This window comes from Cyprinus carpio, chromosome B2 (assembly GCF_018340385.1).
Source record: "Cyprinus carpio isolate SPL01 chromosome B2, ASM1834038v1, whole genome shotgun sequence".
NCBI classification, from domain to species: Eukaryota; Metazoa; Chordata; class Actinopteri; order Cypriniformes; family Cyprinidae; genus Cyprinus; species Cyprinus carpio.
In genome coordinates, this window is record NC_056598.1 from 17375562 (window position 1) to 17385397 (window position 9836).

At 35.1% G+C, this 9836-nt stretch overlaps 1 protein-coding gene across 5 annotated transcripts in view; it reads right to left on the reverse strand.

The window, feature by feature from the left end:
- The window catches only part of LOC109077623 (catenin delta-2-like), an 80571-nt gene extending 72726 nt beyond the window's left edge, over positions 1-7845 (reverse strand). For 3 of the 5 annotated variants that reach the window (XM_042718404.1, XM_042718401.1, XM_042718399.1), the window contains exon 1: positions 7554-7844. The gene's annotated coding sequence lies outside the window, so the exon portion shown is untranslated. Of the gene's footprint in view, positions 1-7553 lie in introns of all 5 variants that reach the window. The other 2 variants (XM_042718402.1, XM_042718400.1) reach the window with 1 other exon arrangement.
- Between the last annotated feature and the right edge of the window lie 1991 nt (positions 7846-9836).

Here is a 9836-nt window from a genome sequence, read left to right on the forward strand (position 1 = left end):
TATGTAAGCAAAGCGACCCAGTGGAATTACTGCATCGTCTATCCTTAGGCTACAACTCATAGAAACAATCTCTACAAAAACAGACCCCAGAAATCAGGACTAGAGAACCCCAGTCCCAACATCTGATCAAATTTTAAGTAATCAGATTTGTTTTACGCTTTACACTATGCAATCTCACAACCTGTTAATCTTGTTTTCTGCATTAAACATCTCATTCAAGACACCTGCCCTGCTTTTGCATTTTCATCCCCATTATATCCCATTAAAACAATGGCCATATGCTTTTGACAATGGTTTACTCCCCTCAGATTTGTTTTGCAGCAGGATTCAGAAGACTTCCTCCCAAGATCTGATCACCCAGTGAAACACCAGATGTTCCTGAAAAACGGATCTACCTACCCCCAGAGGACATGAAGGTGTTCGACTGATGCTGCCATTGGCAGGAATCACAGCTGCAATCCCAGATTAGTCATGTGATCCCACAGGATACTGAAGTATCGAAATGCACAAACAAAAGGCACATATTGTGTTTACAGTCACACCCACATTCACACACTTTTACACACCCAACAGCATTTTCAGTGTAAACTCAGACTTGATTAGCTACTAGAATTAATGAGATAGAGAAATGAGGGAGATGCATTAAAAACTTGCATTTGGAATATAAATATTTATCATGTGAAATCATTTAAACAAAAAAATTTAATTCATACAGTGTATATTAGTTATATAACTTGCATGCCAGGAGGATGGGAAGATGAAGGAAAACAAATATTTTTACAGCTTCATTAATCACGCAGACATTTATCAGTCCTTTGTATTCTGACTGTGGACAGATTTGTTTATTTATTGTCTCGACACACAACTGACAACGCTGGGAATGAAACAGCAATAAAATGCAGAGCACACTGCAAGATTAAAATGTTCAATAAGGTCTTAAAGGAAACTAATCTCTTTTTCTGTAAGGCTGGCACACTGGGAGATGACGTTATGCGCTCCTGCACAAAGCACCGAAATGGGACTGGAGGTAATGTGTCTTTTATATTGCAATCGGTATATTAATTTAACCGTGTCTTTGCTGTACCTGTAAACATTTTTAGTGGACTAGAATTGCATGATGCATGTATTATATAAGTAATTTCGAAATACATAAACAAGAGTGACCAGTAAAAGACTAAATTTGGTTATGCCCTCACTCACATGACATTCAAGAGCTAATTAACTATCAGCAAAAGTCTTGGTGGAGATTGTATAGTTTTTCAAGACATGTCTCCTTGCCCAAAATGTCAATGATACATTGAGAAGCAGCGCAAATGTGAGGCAATTAAAATGCTCCTCGGATCATGTTCTCAAAGGACAGGTGAGCGTGACATCGATGATAAAGAGTAATTATGTGAGGCTTGCTGTGATCAAACAGGCCCCACTGCTTATTAGGGCTTTTTCTTCTCTATAGTCTCTGGTGGTAATGTTTGAGTGCATTTTATTTTTTCAATGGCCACCTCTCCCCCTCTTTATTTTCATTAAATAGAAGTACACAACAGCATATAAAAGGTAAAGCCTATTCGCATTAAGAACTATAATCGAAACAGTTATCCATTTCAGTCTCTGGTTGAAAAAAATGCAGAAAAAAGCATTTGGTTTAGTTCTTTTCTAACTTGCTGATAAAAAAAAAATTGTTTACACATCAAACATTGCATGATTAACTTTTCAAATCTGTCATGAAAGGAACTACTGATGATTTGTGGTGTGTCGGGGAAATGACAGAAAACATATATTCACAATTCCGCAGTACACCTGGAAAATGCATCATGGGATATCAGTATAAAGCTTGGATTTTTCAAGCGTGGCGTGAGGACATTGCTGCCATGCCTGTGTAGCTCTGGGTAGAAATGGCTGGCTCAGTAAGAGCCCTGACCTAGTATGGGATTAATGACTTTGCTGCTGGAGAGAGTTGACATTGCTGAAAGCTGTGTTTACTAGTGTTATCAATGTACAAGAACAGCAGTGCAAATTTAATACACCCACTGAGTTCTCCAAGACAAAAGCAGTGTGTTGCTCCTTAAGGATGAAGAATGCCGATCAAACGGATATCTATATCCTTGCCAACGTTAAAAGTGTCATGTCAGCCCATTTGGTGTGTTTGTTTATGTACAGCTAATTGCAACACTCACTTGTTTGTTTCAGATAATAAGTTCACCGACATGCTGGGACCCTCTATAATTGGCCACTGAGCGGTGCCAGAGAGGACCCCTACTGGTCAAACAATGGCAAAAGCACTTATGACCTCTCAATAGTACAAAATAGTTCAATTATCTTATTTGAGGGATGTGAAAAATAAGAGCGAAAAAACCCTGAACAAAATATTTTAATTCTGAACAATGCTAATATAACCTCTCATAACATGTCTATGACAACTGCAACATCAATTTGGGGTTTCCATAAAATCAAATAAGTATTAATCTGGGGATAAGAAGTCATATTAATTCTAATTAAATTAATTAGCTTCCATAAGAAAAATAAGTATTATTTGGGGGATAAGAAGTAATGTTACACAAATTACAATTTTTATATTAGATCACCAAATTATTTCAGTTATAATGTGCTGCAGGGATCCCGAAAACAAGTTAACACTTTTGCACTTCGGTTTCTATCCTGAAGTTAATGTTATTTTGTTGTTGTTGTTGTTGTTGTTGTTGTTTTGTTAAATGCCCAAATTAAGTTCTTTTGTTAACACAAACGTAAGATATTTTATGTATGGAATAAAAATCTAAATATCTTAAGTAACAATGACAAACAACAAACTACATTACCATTACTTTTAATAATGAATATTTTAATTTTAGATAATAGAATTATCTATGGAAAGTACACCTTCTTTCTGCCTTTCTCTCTCTAAAACATCTTGAGGTGCGGTAAACATGGTATAAGCTAAATAATTGACTCTGTTCTGTTGAATTATTGAATAATAATAATAATGATCGGCCACTATAAAAAAAAGCAATTGTGGACTGAATGCCACAATTAATTAATCAGAATAAAGTATTCCATCTAATAATAACAGGCAAGTTCATGGCCCAGTTTGTCATAATAGCACCATATTCACACAATTTGACGTCAAGATATACCTCTGAAAATAAATTATTCAGATAAACCGATATTACATAAATAATCTCACCATTCTCATCCAGTGTATGCAAGATATTTTAAATGATTCAATTTAAAAAGCAAACTATTGCTGGTTAGGTTGGGAATTTTAAACCATTCTTCACACACACAAAAAAAATTAAAAAATACAATGGCATTTGCAAAAACAACACTAACCTTCCTTTTGAGTTTATTTTGGTTGGCAAATCTAAAAATAGATAGCCAGGGCCCTGCTGTCTCTCATATTTCATATTTCATGTGTCAGTGGATTCCTTAATCATAAGTGCAAATGCTCAGTGAGCACAGCTTGTCTCTCCTCACTCCAGGTCTGTATAATCCAGGCAGTCAGGTAGGAATGTATTTCTGCCCTCCTATCAAGACTTTTCTGGAGCACTGACAGTGCGTGCATAAGCAAGGCAGCTCCCCGGTGCATTGGCTGTGCTCATATAAGAAGATGTTTCCATGATACACCGGCTAAATGAAGTTGAGGAAAGATCACTCACTCAAGCACTTGATCTGTCTACAAGGCAATGCTGGGAAAATACGCTGCCCAATAACAATAAGACAACTTAACGCACATGGGAAATTAGCAAGAGGAGGCTATTCGATTTCAAGATCATATCTAAAGGATTCTGTTTTGCTCATAATTGCAAAATAAACAAAGACACAAATACAAAATGAATAAATTAATTTGTTGACATTATAATTTTACCTGTATATTATCTTAAAACTTCCACTAGAAAAAAATGGTTCACTATAACGTACAAATCAACTGTGCTAACCACAAGACGGACAGTGCAACAACATTACATCATTATAAACTCAATACTAAAGTCCTCTAAGGTCCTTTTTTTATGACAAACAATAACTGTGAAGCAAGATGGCACGGTGTGATATAAGACGTGAATGAAGTACTGGTTAAAGAAGCTAGAATTTCAGAAAGCCATGTAATAGCTAAACATTTGACATCAACTACTGTAAACAAAACAGTTTGATTCCCAGCATGCAGTACAGTATTTAAAATAACTCTTTAAAATAAGGTCCCATTGGTTCCCGTCAGTTAATACATTAACTAACAACAAGTGATCTATTTGTTACAGTATTTATTAATCTTAGTTAATAAATTACAACTATTCATCATTTCTTCATGTTAGCGCAAATACATTATATTAACATACAACTTTTGATTTTAATAATGTATTACTAAATATTAAAATGAACATTAACTAAGAATAATAAATGCTTCATAAGTATTTTGCACTGTTAATTTGTGTTTACTAATGAAGCTAACTAATGTTAACAAATCAAATCTGATCATAAAGTGTTACTAATATGTAATATTCAGTGTTATGATGGAAAATGTGCTAGTTTGCATTGATTTCACAGTAAAATTTTGAATATAGTATTTTGTTGTAAGACATTACTATATCTATCTCATAAAATCCTGTGATATTGACTGCCATATTTAACAGTGCCTCTCTGAAACCAATAATAGATATCGATCTTCAAATATGAGAGGTCAAGTTAATAATAATCATGTACACATCATATGTACTAAGTAATCTTTTCTCTTTCACATCATTTGAGGTTAACTACTGTAGTGTTGGCACATCAAGCTTAAATGTGCACATAAAGCCTCAAATCGAGCCATGAAAGATTCATCAAATTCCAGGTCACTATTTAGCAGATCTTCTTAAAAATATAAAAGACTCTTCGCTTTCATATCCTCCTGTATGACAACTGTAACTACATATCAGCTGTGTTATATCAGCTCAGATGACAACAATGGCAAGCGTCTGTGTCATCACCAGCTTTATCTCTGAGGTCATTATCAGAAGAGCTAGGAGTCAGTCCATACCAAGTGGCTGGAGTCAAGTCTGATATTTATCAATAGGTCTATTACTTTCTCTTGAGCAGAATACTGAACACTATATGAGCATGATATAGTTACTGTTACCTTATAACAAAACAGTTAAAAAAAATGATCAAAAATGTATAACTAAATATTTATGGCAAATGAAACAAAACCTAAAAAGTCACTTTTCTAAAACAAGATCAATCTAAAAGAAACTGCAGTTAAGTATGAAATTAAGACTACCTCTGAATAAAGACTACCTCTACTGGCTAGCAATGGCCAAACAGAAAAATGCTAAAAAAAAAAAAACTAACAGGAATTGCTATGGGATAATGTCAAGAAAAAACAAATTGATAGTAAAACGCCTATTATAAGTACTAATGCACCATTTTAATAATTAATAATACCAGCACTCTGCTTTTGCACATTTTACACCATGTTTAAGCTATTGATTGCCTGTCCATTATTCTGAATTTGGAGATCTATCGAAAAAAAGTAAGGTCATAACTATTTTCTATCTGTTTAGAATATTTGAACATTTAACATTTAGCTAAAAATTTTATAAATGTTTATGGGTGATTTGAATGCATTTTGCACTAATTTTGATTGTATATTGCAAATAATAGGAGAGCCGCTCATCCTGTTATTCTGTGAGATACCTCGATGAGGTCTTTAAGTGTACACGACCTGTTACAAAGTGCATACACAGCTCCTCCATTCTAAATCATATGCAGCCATATACGGTAGCTAGCAGGTTAATACCAGTATGCATACAATATTTCACAGTCATGCACTGTTTCTCTCTGAGAGCATGCTCTTAGTGTGGGTGCATCAGCACATTAAAATGTTGAATACCAGGGCCAGGTCTGCTGAAACCTTTCTGCAAAAAAAATTCCATATGCAATGTATAATTTATGATCAACCTGAGAATGTCCGATCCCCTGAACGATCAATATTCTCTCTCTCTCCATCTCCCTCTCTTTCTCTCTATGTTGCATTATATCTCTTTTGATTTTTTCTGTGGAAAAGTACTTTTGTGCATTAATGTATCAGTAAATCAAGCCTTTGCAGCAACACTTAATCTTTTCTTGTTGCTGCAAAAAAAAAAAAAAAAAAAAAAAAAGATTAACTGCTAACATACCTACACTGTACAATGTTCCAGTAATAACTGCTAATTGGTTAACTGTAAGTCACCTTATACATGGTAAATATATTATGATAAAAATAATTAATGTAATTATACTATAACATATTACTCTCTCTCTCGCGCTCTCTCTATCTCTCTCTCTATATATATACACACACACACACACACATTTGTATAAATAAAAAAACTGAATTATTATTAAGAGGAAAAATTTATATAGAAGCTTATTTACTGTAACAAAGCAATAAGTATACTTTTAGTATAAATTATTGTTGAAATTCTGCTTTTTATATGTAAAATAAATCACCAGCCTTTTAATTGATTGCAGAATTCCTTGCATGAAATATCACATTTTTAGAACACATTTTAGACACAATTAGGAGCTGTAAAATATACAGTCACCAAAATGCCATCCTGTAAAATTTGCAACCCTTAGGCTACCATATTTTACAGTAAAATTCTTGCAACCACAGTGGCACATTTTTATTTTTATCTTGTTAATGAGCTGCTTATGCATAAGTGAGCACCAGCATACTATGGATAACATATACATGAATGTGCCACGTGTGGGAAAAGATAGCATATTATTCAAATATCCTATAAATTATTAAACAGTTATGATATGAGGGCATAATAGTTACATTACAAGCTGAAATATTGTTTATTTTTTTTCAAGACGGCCTCACCTAAACAAGTGCAGAGAGAGGCGGTCAGTCTAGCTACATACAGCCCTCCCTTTTCCACATTAACACACCTAAACTAATAGGCTTTATTCATCTTTCACACTCAACATCTATTTAAACAATGTCTAATAAAAGAATTTTTCTATGTTAGAAGGTTAAATATGCTCAGTTTCAGTCGTAATGCTTGGAAAAAGAGGCTACGCGTACCAGTACATCAAGAATTCAAAATGAATGGACACAAATGAAAACGGTGCTTTACAAGCAAAGCCGTTGACAGTTTGGATTTCATAACGAAACGCGAGGAACATGCTGTCAAACTAGACAAAGAAGCAGCGGTCATGTCCGTGGACTAGTGTAATCTTATAAATACATCATTGAAATTTAGGTCAATAGGGAAGTAATAGGTTTTCTGTGCTCGCGCTCCCCCTCCCATCCGTCTTAGATGGAGAATGATGCTCTAATGGATTCCATTTTCGGTTCCCAGCCTGCGCTCACAGCCCTCTGAATACGTGCATTAAACGCGATAAATAATAATATATATATATAAAAAAAAAAACTAAACACAAAACCAGCGACATCCACATGCTAACAGACACATAACATGCGCTGTTAATATGCGTACCGGGGGTTTCGCAACTGTTTTGAGCGTTTTCTTAGCAGATATCGTGGTTGTAGGTGGGGAATGTGACAGCTGGAAATGCACCTGGAATGACATTGCGCTTACCGAATATTGTCCAGAGGAACAACGCTCTTCTCGCTTCCCCTCCCCGATTAATGCCGACAATTCAATGCGAGCGACACACGGAAACCATTCCCAAAAACTGGCATTGAAAGCAGAAGAGATGCTGACGTCTCGAGGAAAGGACAGCATCCGCTAAGTATCCAAGGAAAAACGTGAGGATAGAAAGAGACCGAAAAACTGCGGTGGGTAGCCACGGACACAGCAGCAGCAGCGGCAACTCCTGCTTTCTCCCTCTCTCTCCTCTTCTCTGCTGGACCATCCCTATCCGAGCACCTTGCTGCAGTGATGACAACGCGTCCCACAGCGACATCTCGCGCTCACGTTTCAAATCGCACCTCCACGCTCCCATTGGATCGACAGTGTCAGACTTAAAGGGATAGTTCACCTAAAAAATAAAATCTTCAGTAGAACACAAATTATGATTTTAAACTCCACCCGTTGCAGTCTGACAGTCTTAGGACATCAATGTATTGTCCACAGGGTTTAATTAGGATTTGTCTGTGTATTTTTTTTTCACTCTCATAGATTTTGTTACCATTGCCATGCATTATACGACTGAGAGACTGCAACGGTTGGAGTTAAAAATCATAATTTGTGTTCTACCGAAGAAACAAAGTCACCTAAATCTTGGATGCCCTGGGGGTAAGCAGATAAACATCAAATTTTCATTTTTGGGTGAACTATCCTTTTTAATGACCATTAACTTATTTTTTTGTGGTCAAACAGAATAGATAGACAAAAAAAGTAAAAACAAATAAATGTATTTTTGTCATGACAACTTTCAGAGGGATTGACATGGTAATGTACATGACAATGTTAATGTATTTGGTCTTGGGGGAATAGATCTGCTACGCTGCTGCTGCGACAGAGCATGTACTGAGACTTGCTACTGCCAATACATCCACAACATGCTGCAGTGAGCAAGTAAGAAATATTTCTGCTGCACATATGACATATATGAATAACCCCCATATAGCAAACTTGATCACCCTGTAGCAGATCTATACAGGTGGAGCTGGGGAAGGTGGAGGGTTTCTGAAGTGCGCTGCTACTACTACAGCAAACACTAGCCAAGTATTTGAATGTTAAGCAGCGAGCTTATTGGCTACCGATACAAGAGTCATTATGTCATATTGAGTTAGGTCTATCGGACTGCGCCATCTAGAGTTTCATGGCAGAACTTTGTGTATGACCGAAACTGCAATGTATTTTTATTATACCAACAATTTGAAACTATTGAAACTGCCCTCTTCTCTGCCAGTTTTTGAAGAGGATAAGTCAACAAATGTAGGGGGTTAGACAATTTCCAAGGCTTTGCAGGTGTTTTGAGCTAATTAACTGATTACAGTGTGGCACCAGGCGTCTTCAATATTGAACCTTTTCACAACATTCTAATTTTCTGAGATACTGAATTTTGGGATTTTTCCTTAGGTTGTCATTATAATCATCAAAATTAAAAGAAATAAACATTTGAAATATATCAGTCTGTGTGTAATGAATGAATATAATATACAAGTTTCACTTTTTGGATTGGAATTAATGACAAATAAATCAAACTTTTTGATGATATTCTAATTATATGACCAGCACCTGTATACACACACACTAATTATATGACCAGCACCTGTATACACACACACATTTTAGTTGTGGTGCTATAATATATATATATTAGATTATATATATATATATATACACATACCTACATGATTACATGTACACACACACACACACACACACACACACACACACATATACATACATATATATATATATATATATATATAGATATAATATATATATATATATATATAATATATATATTATATATAGATTTATAATATATAAGTGCTATTAGCCTGGCAAATGCAGTTATTAGTTATTTCTCAAAAAAATATTGCTTACTTTATCTTGCAAACATTGCCTGATTTCCAGATGGACTGAAAAAAAAAAAATCCTGTTCTATTATTCCTGAAAGCTGCATAAAGTCAGCCAATCAGATTACAGCTTGCCAGACTAAGAAAGTGCTTTTCAGCCAGTCATTTAATAGAATATGGGTTGTCAGTGGACATGCTGTCTGAGACTAACGTCCACAAATTTTTTAAGAGACATTTTTTAAGAAAGATTTGCCATAAAATTTGTGGAATAGCATATTTGTGAAAACATGAATCATGATGGGATGATGGTTTCTCTTTTCAGGCATGCTGAGTTAACAAAAGAAATGAACAATCAGATAAAGGACATTTTCTGTTTAATCAGTTTAGA